The sequence below is a fragment of the Pelodiscus sinensis genome, chromosome 3 (genome assembly GCF_049634645.1).
Source record: "Pelodiscus sinensis isolate JC-2024 chromosome 3, ASM4963464v1, whole genome shotgun sequence".
Classification (NCBI taxonomy): domain Eukaryota; kingdom Metazoa; phylum Chordata; order Testudines; family Trionychidae; genus Pelodiscus; species Pelodiscus sinensis.
In genome coordinates this window covers 131,302,975-131,324,865 of record NC_134713.1, presented here as the reverse complement: position 1 = coordinate 131,324,865, position 21,891 = coordinate 131,302,975, and the positions used below count along the sequence as shown (strand labels likewise).

Genomic DNA, 21,891 nt, shown 5'->3' with positions numbered 1-21,891 from the left:
GCTAGAACATGGTATTCCGCTTCCTTTAAGTTTGTCATATTAAAGTAATCGCTAAGCAAATAAACCAATAACCTGAAATAGCCACAATTTAAAACAGTATTTTTGAGGGATATTTATCAGACAATGTCATCGTGGCCCTATGGAAAAGTAGCCACTTATTGCCATTAAAGCATGATCTTATTCAAAAGCTTTGTGATTGTTTCCTGTAGTCTATTTTCCGTCTTAGGCATGTTGCAGATGCTATGTCACATACTTATATCTATCTCCATTTCCATTGACTTCTCAGAGCTTTGCCGGGTGGAGAATTTCTGCACTAGCATCTGCATCATCAAAATCCTTTTTGATGCCATTAAATGGTTTGAGTTTGTGCCTGGGGCATCTATTTTTCTATTCTGTATGCTTTCTCTTGTGGTAGCCTGTTGTGGTGATGATCAATGGAAGCAACTCCTAACTTCTGCTGTGTCATACCAGCAGGTTAATGTGTTGAGCTGCAAATGGAAGGCATTCCAAGTTTTGTGATGAGGACCTTAACTTCTACATTGAAGGTATTTGGCAGTTAGCCCTTCCAGGAAAGCTTTTAAGTTTGGTCCTGTTGGGAAATGGTGCTTGAGAAGGGAAGGATCACATCTCCTTTTTCAGTCTCCTGCTTCTCCCCTCTTCCCCCCCATTCATGCTTTAAAGAAACACTTCCAGTTTTCTCCTTATTGACACTGTTTTACTGTTGTGACAGACCCCTCCCCATGCTTATGGGGAGTATGAAATGGACTTATGAACACAAATATACATAACTCAAAGGTGCCTTGGGCAAATTATCCCTATGTAACCTACCAATCTTCATGTCTTAATCTGCTGGATCTGTTTATCTTATTTTGGTGTCTGTATCATTCTTGTGTATAAAATGAGACACACAGAGCATGGAATGGCTTATGGATTTTAAATGTGTAAATGGAAAGTCATCAAGGGTGATTCTGCTGCTGGGAGGCCTCAATATCTGGGCAATCCTATGCAAATAGCTTTTTGTCCTGAAGTCTTAGCAGTGGTTGGTAGAGATTGGTCAGGTGACTTCCTGTGCAAAAAAGGAATCTTTAAAAACAATAGGGGCACTACGTGGTTTTTTCCTAGACTACATTTTTTTCCCGAAAGGAGATATGCAAATTTGGTGCTAATTTGCATATCTCCTTCTGATCACATATTCAAAAGTGGGTCTTTCTAAAGTGAAAGTAGTCCGGACACTTTTTTTAAATGCTTTTTCAAATAAACACGTAAACCTTTTTTTTTTTTTTTTGGAAGAGTGGTTTTTTTTAAAGGGTTTTTTCCTCCAAAAAACCACGTAAAGACTACTTTCACTTTCGAAAGACTTGCTTTTGAAAATGCGATCGAAAAAATATATGCAAATTAGCGCCAAATTTACATCTTGTTTCGAAAAAAACCTGTAGTCTAGATGTGCCCTAGGAAAGTAGGAGTGTTTTGTCTCTGGCTGGCATACAAGAAGGAAGGCACCAAAGATCCCAGGGTGAGGAACAGCCCTGGTTTGGAAGGCTTTGCTGGAAAAGAAACAGTTTTAGGACAAGTTTGTACACTGAGGTTTCAGTGTTAGTTAGCTAAATGTTTTCTGTCATTTTGAATTTGTAATCTACTTTGCTGTGTCAGTTCTCACTAATTACCACTTAAATCCTAGTGTTTGCACTTAATAAAATTACTTTTATTTACTATCAAGCCCAGTGTAAATAATTGATACCTGGGGGTGGCAATCAATCTGTACATTCCCCCTTTCTTTGTTAAAGGGGTCTTGCCTAAATAATTCATTTGGGGTTCTGATCACATTTGGGGAGTAGTATCCGAGGAAGCTGGGCCCAAAACTGCACTTTCCTTGGACCTGAATAGTTTGGGTCTGCACTGCTTCTCGGGGGCGAGGGGCATTGATCTTAGCTCAGTGTCTTGTTGGGGGAGACCAGGGAGCTGGTCCAGCAGGACAGGGTAGTGAGGACCCCAGAGAGCAGGAAGGAGAGTGGCAGTGTCAGCACTCCGGAAGTCACCGCCATGGAGTCTTCTGTGACTGCCCTGTCACAACTGTCAACTGCCTTCATATATTAATGGAACATAAAAAGCTTTAGAGTTTGTAGAAATGAACCCAAATAAGGCTGTCTTTTATAGATCAATGCCAGGGATTCTCTGGTAGCATATCTGTCCTATCTGACTGCCAAAACCCAGAGTGGCCTCTTTGTTCCTTATTTTCTTAACTGTTTTCAAGCTGCTCTTATCTATTTTCCCGATCCCTTTTAGTTTATGGATATTATATCCCCTACGCCACTATGGTTGTACTTCTTCTCCTTGAGGTTTGTAATGCTGTATTTGTCAGTGATTTTAAATCAAATCTATTTTAGCAATAGGTTTTGGCTCATCAAAGCAGAGAACGCTATGAAAGTTTTATATTGTATTGATTGCTTGTCAATATGTATATATTTTAACCGAAAGACACTGGTATCTTTGTAGCCTCAAATATTTGGAACTGTCACTCAGAGCTTAATGTTTTGATCATGGGTTTCAAGCCTGCACGCAAAGATCTTCTGCTGATTTTTGATCATGTTAAAATGCTACTGTATGATGTATTTGGGTGCTCTGTCGACCTTGATTTAACCAGCTACTAATTTAGATTATCGGAGTACTCATTTTGAAAGCCAACTTAAGCCTTCTCTTTTGTCCCAGTGCATATTGTTCCTTAAACAAACCAATTAGATATTCTTGTTGATTTCAAATTATCTTTTTTTAAAAAAAGTGCATTTGTGTGTGTTTTTTTTTCTATTCGCAAAAGGAAATTTCAAACACTTGTCCTATTTATATTACTGTTTTTATAGTAGGGCTCAGAATCCCTAGATGAAATGGAAGTACCATTGTGGTAGGTATTCTGCAAACACACTGTAAACTCTTGAGGCAGGGTGTAGCTAAAGGCAGAGTGTGGGAGGAAAGGAAGTATTATCCCTGTGTTATAGATGGTGAGGCAGAGAGATGAAATGATTTGCCTGAGGCTACACAGGAAGTCTAGCACAGCTAGGAATTGATCTCAGGTTCAGTACTTTAACAGCAAGTTCCTACAACTTGCTGTGTACTCTTCAGCATATTTCATGGTCTTTTTAGCAAGTATGACTGACATGGGGCCACAAAATTGGCTGACGGACTAGTATGCAGTGGCTATCGTTTGAAAAACTTAGTAAATAACTATTCATATGCTACTGTACTTAGAATATGACTCACTGTAGCTGGAAGAATAGTAGGAAAAAATGTTCCTACAAACATCGATGTAGAATTTTGCTTTTCACTCCCTTATAGTGCAGATTTATTAGAATTGTTGCTATTGCAAATCTATAGAAAGCTAATTTCAGTCCTGTTACTGAAATTTGGATAATCCATTTAGTCCCCTCCCTCCCAATTAAATTTTTTTTGGGTGGAAGCAGTCATCTGTACACTGACAGAAATACTCAGAATAAACAGTTTATGGACACTCCATAAGATGAAATAAAATTGCACAAAGCATTCACCAAGCCATTTTAAATAGTGAAAAGATTTGTTGTAATTGTTCTGTTCAAGCAACTCTTTAACCAGGAAAAAGTTAAATGGTCTGATTAGTGTTTAAAAACTGTTTCTCAGCTGTAGGAGCAATGTTGGTCTCCCACATATGGTGACTGCTGATAAATGTCAACTCTTTGTTGGCTTGTGGGGACATGCCTTCTGTTGCTTGAGAAATTCACTGAGGCTACGTCTACACTACGAGTGTTTTCAGCAGAAAATATGCTAATGAGGAACTCATTAGCATGAGTCACAACATCATTAGCATATTGTCTGCTGTTTCTTTTTGCACTAGGGACTTTTGCAATAAGAAAGCATGCCCGTTTTGTGCAAGATCCTTATGTAGGTAGGTGGGGTGGTCTTTGGAGTGGTCCTAGGGGATAGGGCACTTGCTTGGGGAAGGCAGGGTTGTGGGCTTGAGTACTACCCCAGGCACAGCCAACATCTCAGGCATAAGGATCTTCCACAAATCGGGGTTTGTGTGTGAAAAGAAAATGTTCACACTGCTTCTTTTTGCACAAAAACCCCTTATGCAAAAAGAAATGGCAGAAAATATGCGAATGTTAGCATATTTTCTGCCGAAAAACTTGTCGTGTAGAGGTAGCCTGACACACAAGCCTTGACAAACTTTCTAACTTCATTCCTTCTTTGTGAAGCTGAAGAAATCTTCCCTCTCCTGACATCTGTTTCACTGCAGTCTTCATTTAACATCAGGGTACGGTTTCTGGGTGCCCTGTGCCTTGTGGAAATTACTGTACAAAAAAAGGGAATGTGGTAGTATTTCTTTCTTTTGGTACATCAGAGGCTACTAAGCAGTAAACTCCTCTTGCACTTTTTTTCTTAAGTACTGGGGTAGCACGTTGGAGACTGCATCTGGATTTTGTTTGGGATACAACTAACTACCTGGAAAGCAGAACTGGATTGTGGTTAGATTTTCCCCAGACATCATTGAACACTTACCGGGGAGCATTGTTATGGCTATGATATTAGTGCAAGGTGGATGAGATAATAGATTTTTATTGGGTTGGCTTCTGCTGGTGAAAGGGACAAGCTTTTGAACTGCACAGAGCTCTTCAGGTTAGTATTACTGCAAGTCATTCAAACTCTCTTCTTATTTCTGCATGTTTAAGATAGGAATAATGCATACTCTGCCTACCTCACAAGGATATTCTGTGTGTTGCTTGATTAGTTGAAAAGTGTAAAGTACCGTATAAGAAATAAGTGTTACTATTCTCTTCGCAGCAGCAGCAGCACCTCTGGAAATCTTGATACTGTTTTGCAAAGTAGATACTCCTATTTTATAATGAGATCACAATGTGACTTTATTGCTGAGCTTTCTCTCTCCTGGTAACTTTTTTTTCAGACAAATTCAGTATTCTGCTTAACAATGAGGCATACCACGAGTTAGACCTCCTAGCTATGTAGGTAGTGTTGTGCAGTGTAAAAGCAGTCTGGTTCAATCTGAATATATATTTTTTAAAAAGTAAAAGGAAAAATGTAAGTGCTTCACCATCTTGATCCATTACCTGAATGACTCCAGTTGTCCCTTACACTGTATGTAATGCCACTTGGGAATGCTCACTATTGTTATGCCAGTGTTAGAGAAACCAAATGCAATGTCTAGGAACTTAACCAAATCACTGTCTCTTTCTGTAGTTGCAGCCTAAGTTTTGGTTGCTTCGTTGGCAGCCATTGATCTAAATTCTATATTTGTCATTAATTCTGATTATCTGAAACTGCATATTACTTATTATAAATTCTGCTGCCAAAGACTCTCTTACTGCATATGTTCTCCTACAGCAGGCTTTCCAGAACAAAATGGGAAACGAGTCTTATTTTATTGAATTCTCCAGGTAGGATTCATATCAGTTTGTACAGTATTTGTGTTTTTAAGAGAACCCATTTCTAGGCTTCTCCTCATTCACACAGTTATACTGTCAGTAGCCTTAATGTTTAGAATACAAAAGCTTTAGAGTTTGTAGAAATAATATTCATATAAGGCTTTTATATAGATGGATGCTAGAAACACTGACAGTATATCTGTCTTAGGTAACGGCCATGCCTCAGAATGGCCACTTCATTTCCTATTGCTTAACTGTCTTCATATGGCTCTCACCTACTTTCCGAATCCCTTTTGGCTTTACAGCTTGTGAACATGCTCCCTTCCCCACCATGGTTGTAATTCTTCCCATCTGAGGTATTGCAGCACTAAGCTTGTCAGTTAGTTTAAATCAAAGCTATGTTAGCAGCCTTGGTGGCTTACCCCAAAAGAGAATGCTATAAAAGGTTTATATTGTACAGAATGGACTATTAGTTACTATATATTTCCTGTCCCTTGTGAAAAGGCTCAGTTAATAGGGAAAATGAGTCTGTGATGGGGCCCTGAGACCTCGCACTGAAGCCCAGGGAGTAAATGCCCTGTTGGCGCGTACGGGGAGTCCTTACTGGACGTGCACCAGATGCACCAGCACCACGGCGCGACTGAGGAGCGCGGGCCTGGCAATGGAGAGAGGGAGGAGTCGACTCCGCGTCACGTTGGCATGGGATCAGGGCTAAGCCGGTGACGTCAGGGTGATGTCTGGCCTGACGTCCCAGGTGGCGGGAGATTTAAAAGCCGCCTGGGTACAGGGTAAGGAGGAGGGGGGACGAGGGGCTCCAAGGCAGGCAGGAACGGTGAAAGTTGCCGACCCAGGTGAGGGTAAGGGGAGAGGGCGCCAGCTGAAACCCCGCAGGGAGTAACGGGGGAGCTGGAAGGGCTCACCTTGATAGGGGACAGCGATCGGCACCAGAGGAGGGGAGAGGAAGTAGACCAGGGCAGGGAGGTGAATTTAGCCCGTGGGCTGATGCGTTTAGGGTTACAACCCTGTTAGCCGGACTGGGACCACAGCATGGTCCAAGTCCTTAGAGCCCTGGGCTGAGGCCTGCGAATGAGGGCGGGCCAGGGCCCCCCTCTCTCCTCCATCTCGTGTGGAGGCAAACTGCAGCGAGATGCCTGATGAGCGAGTTACGCCGCCAGCTGAGGAGGAGCTGGTCGGCCGGACTTAAGAGGACGGTGCTGGACTCGGGACATCGGGTTCACCCACACGAGCACGGTCACAGAGGCCTTCATGGAAAGGTGACCCACCAAACACTCCTTATACTCACGAGACAGCCATTGTTTGTGTTTCCAACAAAGCCTTTCAAATATCTCACTTTTTTTTTTGTAAGAGTTGTTTTTCTTATCGCCACAGAACATCCCTAAGCAATGGGGCTTTTGCATTAACAGATACATTGTCTCTATTTGTTTAGCAGTGACATTTGAGGAGGATGCAGCAATTTTTTTGTCCCACCTGAAGGATAGTGAAATCTGTTTCTAATATCCTGACACAGCTACATAAGTTTGTTCCAAGAATCTGACTTATGAACCTATTATGCTGACACCATCCCTTTTCGAGCAACTGACATTTTCTGGAGATCCATTTGCTCCAGTACAGAGCAGCAAAAATCTCTATTTGGAATCTGAAGATTTATGTGCTCGCTGCAGTTGAGTTAATCCTTCATTTCAGTCTCTTATTTTACATCCGTGCTGCAGACCTGTAGGATTTAGCCCCTAGTGATTAGAGAGATTGAACTATAATTACACAAATAACAACACTTCCTTCCTGCCTATACTTTATTATCTCTTCATGTATTCCTTTTCTACTAATAATGCCGTTCCTAACTGCTAACATTCTATTTCTGGTCTCCAAGCAATTGCTTTCCTGTACCCATATCTTCATTTAATTGTAATGCTGCCTCCTGTCAGTTACACTCTGTTGTCTCTTCATTCCATGTTGGATCCACTGCACCCTCTATCCAACTCTGGCTTTCTGCTCTTATTGCAAGAAGTGTCGATTCCATCAAGTGCTCTGTTTCCCTACCAACTGAGCCTTCAGAAGGGCCAGGCAGAGGGAAGTTAGGTATGCAGAGGGTGGCTGCTACAGTACAGGATGCAGGCAGACAGAATACCTATGAAGGCCCTGAAGTGGAACAGAGGCAGCTCGTGCATTACTGTCCTTCCAGAAAAGTGATCACTTGTCTATGCTCTTTTCTGCAACTCATCCTCCTGCCCTCTCTCCTGCCTCCAACATACAACAGTTTTGTAGTTACCTAAAGAGAAGGACATGGTCTTGGACCTCCTTTTGTGGTGTCTAGCAGAGACAGGAGTGCACACTTTCAGACTTTGTGCTCCTTGTACCTTTGCCTACCTTCTCCTGTGAGCATACATCTACACTGCACACTTATTTCGGAATAAGCTATTGTGGAAGAAATACTTTGAAATAGCGCATCTACACTATAGGGAAGCCTCAAAATTAATCCAAGGCAGGCTCCCCTAATGTGGATGCACTACCTCGATTTAGAGCCCCAGGAAACACTGGGAAGTGATTATTGTAATTGGCCTCGGGGAGGTGCTTTTTTGAAAAAGCAGCGGTTGAACATCCACACTACAGCTATTTCAAAATAGCAGTTTCAGAAGAGGTGGTATTCCTCATGGAATGAGGTTTACAAAAGTCAGAATGAGCTGTTCGTCATTTCATGTATATTTCAAAATAATGGGATTGCTTTGTAGAGGCTCGCATTGTTATTTCGGAATAATGGCCATTATTCCGAAATAAGGCTGCTGTGTCAATGCACCCAAAGAGAACAGCTGTGATCAAGTATTAGTATACTAGGATCTATCCTTTCATCAGTATTATAAATTCACACAATGATTACATGAAATAGTAATCCGAGGTCATCTTCTCTCTATATAAAATCACTATGCAAAAATCTTGATGTGATATTAGGATTTGATTTCACATCAAGTCACCCTTTTTGTGTTCTACATTATCTTATGCACAGACACTAAAAAGCACAGACCTCTTCTAGGCATACATCCAGGAATCCCACATCAGCCATTCATCTAGTAACTTAGGCAGCCAAATATGAAGTCTATTTTCTGACAGTGAATGACCTATAAACCCTTATGAGCAGTCATACATTTTCTCCAGAAAGTGGGGGCGGGGGGAGGAGAGGGGAGGAAAGGAAAATAATGTTAATTGTTCATAAGCAGTATAGCCTGTCCATTTAGCTTCTGCAATGGCTAAATTAACAAGAAAACCATGATACAATACATCCTGTGAATGCTACACTTGTGAGGACAACCAGGTTTTTTTTTAATTATTGTAGTGAGTTACACAGGGAGCTGGTCAAATAATAAAATGTGAAACACTTGTAGAATAATTTTTCAATTCTTTTTGTGATTTAAAAACAATAATTTGCTACTATTATTCACCTAGGATAGGCAGAGGGGCGAATAGTGTATGAATGTTTTTACATGTGTATGTGAACTGTGTGAAGAAATTCAAGTGAAATATTTACAAATATTATTTGTCGTACTGTATTTCCCCAGCTCTGATTAGCAAATTGTAATCCATTTCCAAAAATGATAGGTCCAAGCCATGACTTTGGCACCTCTTCTCCAAGTTTAGCTGGCAAATATTTCCTAGGGGAAGTATGAGAGGCCAGGGCACTCTTTAAAATGTCGAAATGCAGTTTTAACTTCTTTAAATAAATCGAAGAAGCCAAGACTGAGCTCTGGTTGTCATCATACATACAGAAGTCCAATTATAGGCTCGCCTGCACTAAACAGACCTCATACTTATTTAGCTGTAAGTAAACATGCAGTAGTTAAAGACATGAAGGGGTTGGTTTTTTTTGTTCTTTGAAGATTAGAAATATGTAATCCGCTACCTATTTTTTGCTTCCCCTCATTTTGAGTACATCACACTACTGTGTTGCATCGCTAATATATTTTATTGTCTGAAGAGACTCTTAAAAGCCTGATGGAAGCAGGGCTGACTGGAGGATGATAGAGCTCTTTGTGTGGCAACTTTTGAGGTTCTGAAGTTAGTTTTCATTCCAGTGTTTTAGTGGAAAGGGACGTGTGTGTTCTGTCGAGCCTAGTGGTTGAACATTGGCTGGGGATATGGACTCAAGTCCTTGCTCTTTCTAATTCAAAGTATCTGGCTTTAGCACTTGGCTTCAGGCAGGGAAGGCCTTGAACCGACGTCTCCCGCAGCCCAAGCAGGTGCCAAAAGCACCAAGCTACAGCTCACTTTTGTGTCTAAATATTTCCTTTTCAAAAAACAAAACCTCATAAAAGAGAAGACTGAGAGGGGACATGATAGCTAAAAGAGTGTCACAGGGAGAAGGGGGAAAATTGTTCTACTTTGCTTCTTGTACTATCCTCAGAGGCTATGAGCTTAAACTGCAGCAAAGGAGATTCAGGGTGGACTTTAGGAAAAGCTTCCTGCTTGTCAGGGTGGTTAAACACTGGAATAGATTGCTTAGGTGGCTTGTGGAATCTCTATCACTGGAGATATTTAAGAGCAGGTTAAACAGACATATGTCAGGGATGATCTAGGCAGTGCTTGGTCCTGCCATGGGGGCAGGAGACTGGACCTGATGATCTCTCAAGGTCCCCTCCAGTTCTAGTATTCTATGATATTTTGGGTGCCCCACCTCAGACCTGATTTTTCAGACATGCAGAACACCTACAGCTCTCACTGAATTGCAATGGAGTGTCACCTCTGATGAATTCCATTTTGTGTTATTTTGGTTTTATTTCTGATGTCTAACCAGAGACAAGTGCCTGCAATAAATACTGTTCCTATGTAATGGCCTGTCCCAGCAGTAAAATATTACTCAAGGGCCATAAAAGTGTAAGACTGAGATAATGTTAAAAACTTTTGTCTGGAACATCAGTGTGTCAAAATCAATATTTATCTTGAGGACAATTTTGCTATTGCTCAAAGTATGTCTTGGATTTAGGATTATGTATTATTTAAAAATATATATTTGAAAGCCTTTAGGGACATACCAAAAATAGCTGGCTCACTAGCCAGTGCATAAGGAATGTTTGGTGGGTCAAGTGCTGTCTGGTATTCAAGTGTGGGAATATAATTTGAGATGGACTGCTTTGCTATTACTGTGTGTCTATGATGTGCATGCTCTCTGTCTCTCAAGAGGTCACTATCATAAATTGCAAAATCATGCACTCAAAAGTTAGGTAGTACCAGAATGAAAACTGCCTTGAGCAACTTTCATTAGCTCCCTAGTGCATGTGTGTTAGGATAGTCTTTAATGACATGATTATATACACTTTTCTCCCACGGGACCCTGCCTCATTTAGCGCATTGTATGGATGGTGCTTATTTAATGAGCAGATATTCAACATTCTGTTTTCTCCTAATTGTTAGTGTGTGGCCCCAGGCCTTATTTACTGCATACAATGCAAACCCTGCTCTGAAGACTGACTTACTCTTTTCATCATGGTTGTGGTGTACCTCACCAAATTATCTGAGGCCCAAATCCTCAAAAGTATTCAGGTGTTTAGGCACCCACATATCTTTGTAGGTGAAAGATGACATCCCTGGGAGGTAAATAATGGGGTAGGTGGGTCATCCCTATTTTACAGATAAGAACTGAGGCACAGACATATTAAGATGAAAAGGTGTCCAATAGTTTTGGGTATTCAATCTGAGATATCAAGGGTCTGCTTTTTTCCTAGAGAATGTGGTATTCTGTAGCATTGTATATGTTCAAAGCCCAGCTCCCTTTTCAGTTGCAGTGACATTTGCTTAGCACTTCTGCAAATCAGAGCAAGGACCTTGAGTCAGGTACATAGAGTAGCATGCAATTAGTGGTCACCTATGAACATTTTGGTTTAAGTGATATGCCCAGCATCTCACAGAAATTCTGTGGCAGAGGTAGGGATAGAATTTCAGTTCTTCAGGCTGCATTCTTAACTATAAGACCTGTAATCTCCTTCCTTTTCATGACTCGCCTTCCTATTTCTGCAAAGGGAATCAGCAGAGGTCTTACAGTTTGCCTCCTTCACTACACAGCCTTGATTCATCCTCAGAGCAGGTGCACTGAATAAGGTGATTTGAGTGTTGTGTATGGGTCGGGGGAGGCATATGATCAGGTATTAAAAACTGTCAAAAAGTCTGTGCAGATGGGGAACAAACTAAATGTGGTAAGGACAAACTGGGAGCAGGGCCTGCTCTAGGCACCAGCGAAACAATCAGGTGCTTGGGGCGGCACATTGTCAGGGGTGGCATTCTGGCCCGCAGGAGGAACAGGGCGGCGGGGAGCCTCCTGGAGGCCGCCCTGAGCTGGGAGCCCTGTGCCTGGCTGTTCAGAGCCTGCTCCTGGCCATGGGGCACTGGGAGGGGAGGTCAGGATGGGGCGGGGCACTGGGAGGGTGGGGTGCCTGGCCCCGTGGCGCTGGCAGGGCAGGGCAGGGTGGCCATGGCTGGTGATGCTGAGCCCAGCGGGGCAGGCAGCAGCCATGGTGTCTGCTCCCGGCAACTGGCTAACTGGAGCGAAGTTCAGGGGCTTGGTGGGCGGTGGGGCTCTGCTGTGACAGGGCCCCATCCCCTGAGTGGGGAGCCCCGTGGAGGCCACCCTAAGCTAGGAGCCCTGCACCAGGGTGCTCAGAGCCTGTGCCTGTGGCCCTGGAGTGCTGGGAGTGCGGCGTGGGGTAGCCACGGCTGGTGAGGCTGAGCCCGGTGGCCTCCTCTTTGCCTTCATGAGTGCAGCCCCCCGTACCCATGTGCTTCCCCTGGCTGGCCACCCCTCCTCCCATGTGCCCTACCTGCAACTCCCCCTCCTTCAACCCTCCACCTGTGTTCTCGCCCCCGCAACTCCCCTACCTGTGAACTCCCCCTTGCCCAGCTGTGCCCCTGCCCACTCTCCCGCAATCTCCCCCTGCTACCTCCCCTCTCTTTGCCTCCCTTGGCTCGACCTCTGCCCTGCAACCCCACCTCCTAGCCCACTGCAACCCTGCTGGGACTCCGTCTCTTCTTCTCTGCCCCTCCCCTCGCCTCCCACCTGGATCCCCATCTCCTGTCTTGCTCTCTAAACGATCCCCCTTCCCTCTACACTCTGGGCCCTGATCCCTTCTCTCTCCCCCCCCCAAACTGCGTGCGCGCACACACACACACACACACCCCTACCTACCCAGGAACCCAGCCCCCTTGTGCTGTCCCCTGACAACCTCACACCTGCCTGGGACCCAGGTGATTCTTCCTCTCCCTTTGTCTGAGGAAGGGGAACTCTGGTGTTCCCAGTGCCTGTGTCCCCATGTCCCTTCCTGTCTGGGGCAGGAAAGCTTTATTAAAATTGGAATTGTGATCCTATTTAAATAGACTTTGTTTTAAATAATATATTTTTAAAATTAAATTAAAAATGGTTATGGCCTAAATTTATTATAGCCTATTTAAATAACTTATGAATTAAATTTAAAAATTAAATAGAACATGTCTCCTGTCAACTTTTAAAGAAATTCTACCAGTTCACTAGTGTAAGTACCCAGAACCACAGTTTACATCAGTAGTAGCTTCTTCTGCAGGTGAAGTAATGTTTTTATCATTTTGGTTTATTCAGCTAGTTCAGTCCAATGATTAGTTCATTCATGGTTGCAAAATCGAGAGTTGACAAAGCACCAAAAACTTGTTTTCCTCTTCTCTCGGTAAAATACTGGTTATGAGAGCATTCTAACATCTTGAAGAACATGATAACTAGATTCGATCTGTTAAATTCACTATGGATATTTCCTTTGTTTAATAAATGATTTTTAGATGCAAAATGTGTTTGGATACTTTTTGTTATATGTCCTTCACATTTAAGGTAGTTTTATTTCATACAAAAATTAAATGCTGGTTTTGTTTATTTTAAATAGAATTTCCATCCAGACAGAAGTTGATGAAAATCATACATTTTAAAAAAAGTAGCCACCACTTAGAAAATAATGAATGGAGTAAAACCTGTCTCTTAAGTGTTCCTATTACACACTATTTTGTAATGGAATAAAAATGTAAAAATTAAGAATCTGATTACATCTAAGTTACACAATAATTTGGGCATTTATTTAGTTGGTAGCTGTACTGAGTGTATTCTCCTGGTTAGTAAATAGAATCACCAAATTTGGCGTAAAGTTATATTTAGTTGTAAATCAACATGTTTTAAAGGTTGCTAATCAATAAGACTCAACCATGCTTTAGGAAAATATTTTAAAAGTATAATTTAAATGATTAATTGCTCATTTAAACCTAGGTTTTTCTGCTTGACGGTTTAAATCATGATTACAATTAGAGACTTAAATCAAAGCTATTTAAATCAATCCACCCTGCTTCAGAGGCTGTTTGGTCCGTCCCTGAAGGAGAAAGCACAGGGCTGCGCTCATGGAATAGGTCCTATGTTAGTGGGGTTTTGTTGTCTGGTGCCTGTCTTGTTCTGGACAGTTGAGCTGGGGAGTTGAAACAAAACTTCTCTTAATCCCTTTGAACTGTTTCATTGTATAGTGAGGCTGATTCTTGTCTATGGACACCAAGAGTTGGACAGCTTATGTGTTGGAGTTAGTCTGAGTGATTATAGGCTTCTAACTATAAAATCTCTTTGAAGAGTGAGGAGTGGGACTGGGACTCCAGTACTAGGTGATGTGAACAGCTGCATGCTTTGGAAGTCTTTAACTGGCTTGCTGTGGATGAAACTGCCCTCCCATTGTCCTCATGTGGGGAGTCCCTGGCGCTCTCTTAGGAGATAAAAATGCCCCAGGGTTTGGGCTCCCCCTGAAGCATGCGCCTTGCCCCAGGAAGCCGCACAAGCTGCATTTGCATGCGCATCCCCAGCAAGCTGTGCAAGATGCATTTGCGTTTGGACCCTTCCCGGACAAAAAAAAAAGTGGGGGGGGGGGGGGGGGGGAATTTTTTTTGCTTGGTGCGGCAAAAAACCTAGAGCCAGCCCTAACTGGGAGGGCATGGCTCCTATATTGAGAAAATGAGCATATAAAGTCTGGTCACTCCTCGGAGCTGCCAAGGGGGGCCCAAATCTCTTGATTCTTTTTCTGTTGAGTGCTAACAGGTCTCTGATACTACAGCTGTAAACTGCAACTTTTCAAAGGACTATATCTTGGCCACGTGTTCAGTTGTCCATAGGGACAACAAAAGCTACATCCCTGACAAAAAGGCCACCCCCTGCCATATTTCAGGTGCTTTCTCCAAAGCAAAGGGGTGCTAAAGTCCATAAAAGCAATATTCACCAGCGTTGTTTAACATGTATAAAACAATTCCCTTGCCTCTTTCCTTAAAACAGTTGAAGTATTGTGACTTTACTTTTCCAGTAACATTCACCTTGAGACAAACAGTCATCATGGAAAATTTCAGTATAAATAGTTTTAAAAATTTTATAAACAACTGAAAGTGTCTTATGAGGAGTACCTAGTAACCCACAAAATAGGTAGGCAATGATGCCTATAATCAGGGTTTGCCAAGCGGCGGTGAACCCCGCTCGCCAACCACATGGTTTCGCGCAGTTCTTCACTCTGTGCATGTGCAGATCATTCTGTGCATGCGAAGATCACTCTGCACCGGCTCTTCTGGGTTGTAATCTACTTGCCACGAGCGAGTAGATTACATTATTTGTTGAGCCCTGCCTATAATAGAAGCACATGTACCTAGAATCTATGTGGAGAATCAAACCATCACATGCTATTTAACAAATGAGAACTTGTAGAACTGCACATTTGGGTGAATACTTATCTAGACATGTGTCAGGAGCAGAAAGACTACTCAGTCTACTTAATCCAGAATAAAATTACTCACATCTGAGGGGTAGAGGAGTGGGGTATTAGTCTGAAGGCCATGTGGCTTTTAGCTCATGCAGTAGCAGCTCCTACACTAAACCTCAAAAGGTGTCCGGTGTGCCTGCCTGTCTGTTATAAGGCAACAATGTAGTGTAACTCTAGCTTAACTAAGCATAAAAAAAAAAAAAGGAAAATGCCTTCTTTAACAAAAGTGACTTAAAAATCTGTGATAAAAATCATTTTATCCTGTACCCCATGCTTTATGTAAATCCAGTTGACTAAATGGAACCATTGTTGTCTGACTCAAAAGCTGGTAGGATCCCTGCTTTGAATATGCATATTGATTTTTAATTACCTTAAGGCAAAAACGGAACATGCAAAGACAAAGGTGATAAATAAGCTACTGTATTCCATTTCCCAGTGTGTACTGCACATATATCATCCAGAGATTTGACCATGGTATGTCCTTCATGCTGCTGCCTCTAGTTGCTGTCATAAATATTCCTGCTATGAATGCGAACAGGAGAGAAGCTTGGGCAGGAATCATTAGATTTGTTCTGAGTCAAACTGATCCAGGAATTTTCAAATTACAGCAACTCCAGTTAGTATCTTAAGCTCCATTGTATTTAGGGTAGATATTGTAAACTCTGTGCACAGTCTAGCATATCAGCTGCATACAGTTAGCTGTGTGGATGCTCATCAACCAGTTAATGTACAGTGGTAAATGAAGACTTAATAAAATGTTGCCTTCTCTTTCTGAAAGCACATTGATTGAGGGTCCTAGCTAAGACTGTTATAGACAGGGAAGAACACTTTTAGCTATTTATTTTTACTAAAACTGTAGAGCAAAACTGCACTGTCTGCCGACCAATGTTTAGCAAAGAGGAGTTTTATTACAAAATAAAAATGGCATTAGCAAACCATGGTAGAATCAGGTCATTATATTTTGAACTAGCACCTACCACAGTAGGTCATTGATCTTGACTGAAGTTTCTGGCTGCTACAGTGAGACAAATGACAGCAAACAGCTAAGTGAATAAGGCACGCCTGGAATTTCTTTCAAGTCAAACCTTCTATTGATGTCAGTAGGTTGGGATTTCATCCATTATCTTTATAAAGGCTATTACCCATTGGGATTTAAACTGCTAACTTCAGCCTCTATTGTACGTTGTGGGAACTGGTGATCGGTTTGAATAATGGAAAATTGAGAATATAATGGGGATAATAGAAAAAGTAATTAACTGTTCTAAATTACTAAATGTACTTTCAAACTAGTTTGTTGACTTTTTTAAAAAAACTAACAGATTTAGTTGAAAATCCCCAGGAAATTCAGTTTTTCATGCAGATTACATGGTGTTACTTTGAGGAGACTATAATCTATACTTCATAGAAAAACCAAGGATGAATCCTTTCTTTTACAGTTTAAACCTGAATCCAATCTTAATACTGGAGGTGGTGTTGCACGTATATAATTATAATAAAAATGACATGGGGACCCAACAACACTTCTGATTCTGCCAGTGATTGTGCAAGGTTAAACTTGGAACATCTTCAGTGAGAGCTGGAGCTGGCCTAATGTTGTTTTTTCCAAATTTTCTACAAAATTTCTGAGGCAATGATGGAGACTGTTTTATAATACATAAATAAATATATACAGAAACAAGTGGAGGAAGAAGGCAGAGAAGGAAGTTGAGTAGTAGGAGAAGGCAGGAAGGAATGTTGGCAACATTAGCTAGCTGTTGCCAAATTCCATCAGGAACTTTAAAACACTTCCTTTATTGTGTGAGTTGATTTAGACTGAGCTTTGTGGCACACAGTGATGCTGTATCCTCTTAGTCACATCTCCTATTCGAGTTTGAGGGATAGCCATGTTAGTCTGTTTCAGCAAGAACAAGGAAGAGTCCTGTGGCACCTTTAAATACTAACACATTTATTTGGGCATTAGCTTTCATGGACTGGAATCCACTTTATCAGATACCACCATTGGCCATTACCCACAGCCCCCTGCCAAAGCCTCTCCAGCACATCATCAAGGATCTAAAATTATCCTAGATGACGACCCCACGCTTTCTCAGACCTTGTGAGGTAGACCAGTCCTTGCTTACAGACAGCCCCCAACTTGAAGCAAATACTCACAACCAACTACATGCCACACCACAGAAACACTAACCCAGGAACCAATCCCTGCAACAAACCCCGTTCCCAACTCTGTTCACGTGTCTACCTTAGTGACATCATCATAGAACCTAACCACATCAGCCATAGTATCAGGGGCTTCTTTACCTGCACATCTACTAATGTGCTATCATATGCCCGCAATGCCCTTCTGCCATGTACATTAGCCAAACTAGATTATGCAAAAGAATAAATGGACACAAATCAGACCTCCAAAACAGTGACATTCAAAAATCAGTAGGAGAATGCTTCAACCTCCCTGGATGCTCAGTAATAGATTCAAAAGTTGTCATACTCAAACCACAAATTTTTAAAACCAGACTGCTGCACGAAAGTGTAGAGCTGGGTCCCATAGGTAAACTTGACACTATCTAACTGGATCTGAATAGAGATTGAGAGAATTTTCCTCCTCCTTTTTTCCTTCCTCTTTTTGGTACTCACCTTCTCGTCAAATGTTGGGAATGGGTCACATCTCCCTGACTAAATTGACCTCATTCGCAATGGTCCTCCATGTAGTAGTGTAACACACCCATCTTTGTGTATACATCCCTGCCAAACTGAAGTTTTTACTTGATGCATCTGACAAAGTGGGCTCCAGCCCATGAAAGCTCATGCCCAAATTTGTTAGTCTTTAAGGTGCCACAGAATTCCTCTGTTTTATCTCTGTTAAAACTGGATTCCTCTGTTTAATCAGGTTTCGTACCCCTTTCTCTCCTGTAAGTGCTAACAGAGCATCTGTAGAGAGAGACACAAATAATATCCCATAAGATTTCTGAGAGCTATTCTAATTGCTACAGTGGAATATACTTTACCGGAGTTGAAATCTAACACTCTCTATGAATTTGATTTATACAATGAAGGCACATTTCTTTTTAAAAGCCATGACACATTTAAAAGAGGAAGGATGTCTTTATCCTAATTTGCCCTGTTATGCACTTTATCAATCAATTTGCAAAGTTAGAAGTCATAAAATGGGAAGAATGAAGTGAATCTGTACACTCAATACTGAGAATTTTCTCTTCCTCAACTTCCAATTCTGCCACAACCCTGGTTTCTCAATAGCACAGCGGAGCGTGTTGATGGTAACAAATGCTAAAGTGTTCATTGCACTTTCCATTCAAATGTCACAGGATCCTTAACAGATTATGAAAATTCTTCATCACATCTACTTTTCAGAAGAGGAAACTAAACTAGAAAAAAGTAATTTGCCCGAGGTGTCACAGAAAATCCTGTGTCAGAACTGGCAATTTGAATCCTCCTCTTGAGGAACGATCTTTTTCATAACATGATGCTTTTGAACTAATTAATTTTTGTTACTCCTCTGAAATGTGTCAAGGATTATTATTTTTTATTAAGCCTGCCTGAGGACCAACCAATCACAGGACCCCATTGTGTTAGTCACTGTACAAACAGAGTAGCAGACAGTCTCTGCACCAAAGAGCTTACAGATTAGAGCAGACAGAGCAGGGGCCAGAGTGGAACACGAGAGCAGAGTGATGGCACCAAATTTTGTTAGTTCTGACATGATGTTGTGTGGAGGATAGGGGAAGGGAACGAAGACTAGTTAGGAGAGGTTCTGCTAAAAGGGGAGGAGAGTGCAAGGAAAAAGATAAGGGAACAGTTATAATGTGAAACTGAGGTGATGAATCTGATGGAAAGGGAAAGTTAGAGCAAACAACCAATCAGCATTGGATAAAGAATATCTAGTCAAAAGTATAGAAAACCCCTCTCTATGCACAGATGTTCCTGCTGTGGCTTCTTCTGCCCCTTTGGGCTATAGTCTCATGCTGGCTTCTCACTGGAGTTTTTCCCTAGACCACATGACAGAAGCAGGGAGAGCACTGATTTTGCATCTTTCTTTCCTTTTCAATCTGAGAACCCCTGGGCTTGATCACACACTATATCTTGTGCATTATCAGTTTCTTACCTGCTTTCTTGGATGAAGTCACTAGTATTTGCACTCTGTCCTTGACTGAGTATTTGAAATCCATTTTAGCCTGAGGCAGTGATGCAGAGCAGCAGAAGCTTTTCTCTGAGGTTTCTTGAAGCCCCCTGGAAGTTGTGACCTCCAGACTGAGGAAACACTGAACTAGGCAAATATCTATATTAATAGATGTACCCCCAAAAGACTTCTGTGTACTCGCAGAGGTAAGTGTGCCCCTGTTTGGGAACAATAATCGTAAGGGACATTTTGACTAACACAGAATTATTTTTGTTTAAGAAAGGAAAATTCCCCCCCATGATCAGAATTCTGGTGCAGTGGCAGTAATGTTTAGTTTCATCTGTATTCTTAGAGGAGGCCTGACAATTTCTTCCTAGTTCCTGGAAAACTGTCATATAATTTATGTAGTGGCTTAAATAATTACATCCCAACTTTACAAAGGAATTTTTGCTTCCTTAAAATTCAGTATCTGTAGTTGCACTGGCCCTGAGCTCTATAGTTGTCCCACAGCTGGTACCAAGAAATTTAATGCTAAGAGGCATAAACTTGTTGAATCTAAACCATGCCTAAGGGTCACAACAAGATATGACCAAGGAAAAACTGGATTAATTGAAACATAAGACTTTCTGTACATCATGGCATGTGAACCCATGGGAACCAAATCTCACTAAATAAAGACAAACTTGTTTTGGATCTAGTCTGGAGGCTCATACAATCTAAATAGTCAAAGCTTATATAGTCAACTCCAAAACCTCAAAAGAATTACAGAACATGAAATGGCCCTAAAAGGCCTTAGAAGGCTCTCTTGAGTCCATTCCAGGAAAAAACATTTTTTTTCAGAGTATTAGAATTGTTGCACTGTAAATAATCCTCCTTTCTCGTATGATCTTGGCTTGTAGCTCTAACTTTTAAGCTTTGTGATAGTGAGCACAGAGAAGTTTTTGTATAACTCACAAAGGCAAGTTGGAATACAGAAGATCTCTGGGGACACTACTGAAAGGGTAATATCAGGGTGAATTGCTTAGGGACAGGGGCTACTTATAGCCCAAGACTGGGGCCCCTCCACTATCAGGCACACCAAACGAGTCAGAGTACTTCTCCCTACACTGACTAGCAAGAAGTTCTACAAGTGATTCCATAGACACTCCAGTTCTCTGCTGCCACCAGCAGGACTACTCCTTAGACAGATGAGACTCTAAAATCTAAAGGTCTGCTTTAGACAATACTTGAGACTCTAAAATCTAAAGGTCTGCTTATAAGAAGAAAGAAAGGATGAAAGGGAATCAAATACATATGTCAATCACAAAGTTCTTGGTGCAGGCTTGTAGCAAAGATGGAATCATTTGCTGTCTTAGATCAAGTCTTTGTAATACATCCATTTCTGGGATGTGTTATCAGTCCCCTTTTCATGGTTCAGTTCATAGCAAAGCTCCTCAAAAGATAAGAAGCTAGGGTGAAAACAAAATGGTGGGACCTCCAGGGCCCTTTATTTATCCTAGGCCATATGGAGGGACTCCCATTGCGCTCTCTGGAAAAATACAGCTACATAACAGAGTTTGTCACATGAGCAAGTCACCTGGTCCCATTCTGGTCTGAAGGTTCTCAGATGTGAGTTGGCACCATCCAAGTCCCATCGTTAGATAAGCACATCTATTCACTTGACTCGTATCCCTCCTGTTATGTCTCCCAAAAGCAAATGTTTGAAATAAAAGTGTATGTAGCCAATACTCATAACTTCAAGTACAAAAATGATACATGCATAAAAATAGTATAAACAGAATCCGTGAACCACAAGCTATACACAGACCTCTTGGTTGACCTGCTTTGTACATGATTTGTTGCAGTGCTATAACAGTGATTGCAACAATGATTTGTATATTCATATTGCAATTCAATAACGTCACATAAGGCAGTTGAGTTTTTGGCTCAACGAATCTGCAACTCACCCTATTGCTTAGCAACATTAAATAGGGTTACCAACTCTCCCAGATTGTCCTGGAGTCTCCAGGATTTAAAAATTAATCTTTAGTTGAAGATTACATCGCGTGATTAAATTCATCCAACCAAAGTTGGCAGCCCTAACATTAAGTTGGCCACGGATGCCCCTCTGACAAGAATGATCTTCTGGGTGGCCATGTTCTGTGCAAAGGCTCAGAAGTGCTGACAGAAAAGACCTGCACTCTTTCCTTTATTGATTACAGAACAATCTGATATTCAGCATCCAATGTCAGTGTTTCCTTTTCTCTGATTTCAGGAAGATCTCTCATAACTTTGATGATAAACCCAGGGATTCAGCCTAGAAAAGATTGACTGCAGCCATGCCCTGTAGGTAATACTGTGAGATCTGTAATATAGATGAATGTATTATCAGTATGCAAGTTTCTTCACAGTTTAATTTCTTTTAGAATCTTGCCCCAATTAATATTCACACTTGAAGCATGGTAGAAGGTACAGAAAGTGAATCTTACTGAACAGATTCCATATGCTTACTGCTATTCTAAATCTTTTCAGGCTGTTATAATACTGTATTGTATATGATAGTACCTAACTGCAATTTCACAAT

At 41.5% G+C, this 21,891-nt stretch overlaps 1 long non-coding RNA gene across 5 annotated transcripts in view; it reads left to right on the top strand.

Moving 5' to 3' along the window:
• Positions 1-21,891, top strand: part of LOC142827650 (uncharacterized) — a 159,638-nt gene that overhangs the window by 33,246 nt on the left and 104,501 nt on the right. For all 5 annotated transcript variants that reach the window (XR_012902354.1, XR_012902353.1, XR_012902356.1 and 2 more), the window contains exon 2: positions 21,583-21,653. This is a non-coding gene — a long non-coding RNA (uncharacterized LOC142827650). The remainder of the gene's footprint in view (positions 1-21,582; positions 21,654-21,891) is intronic.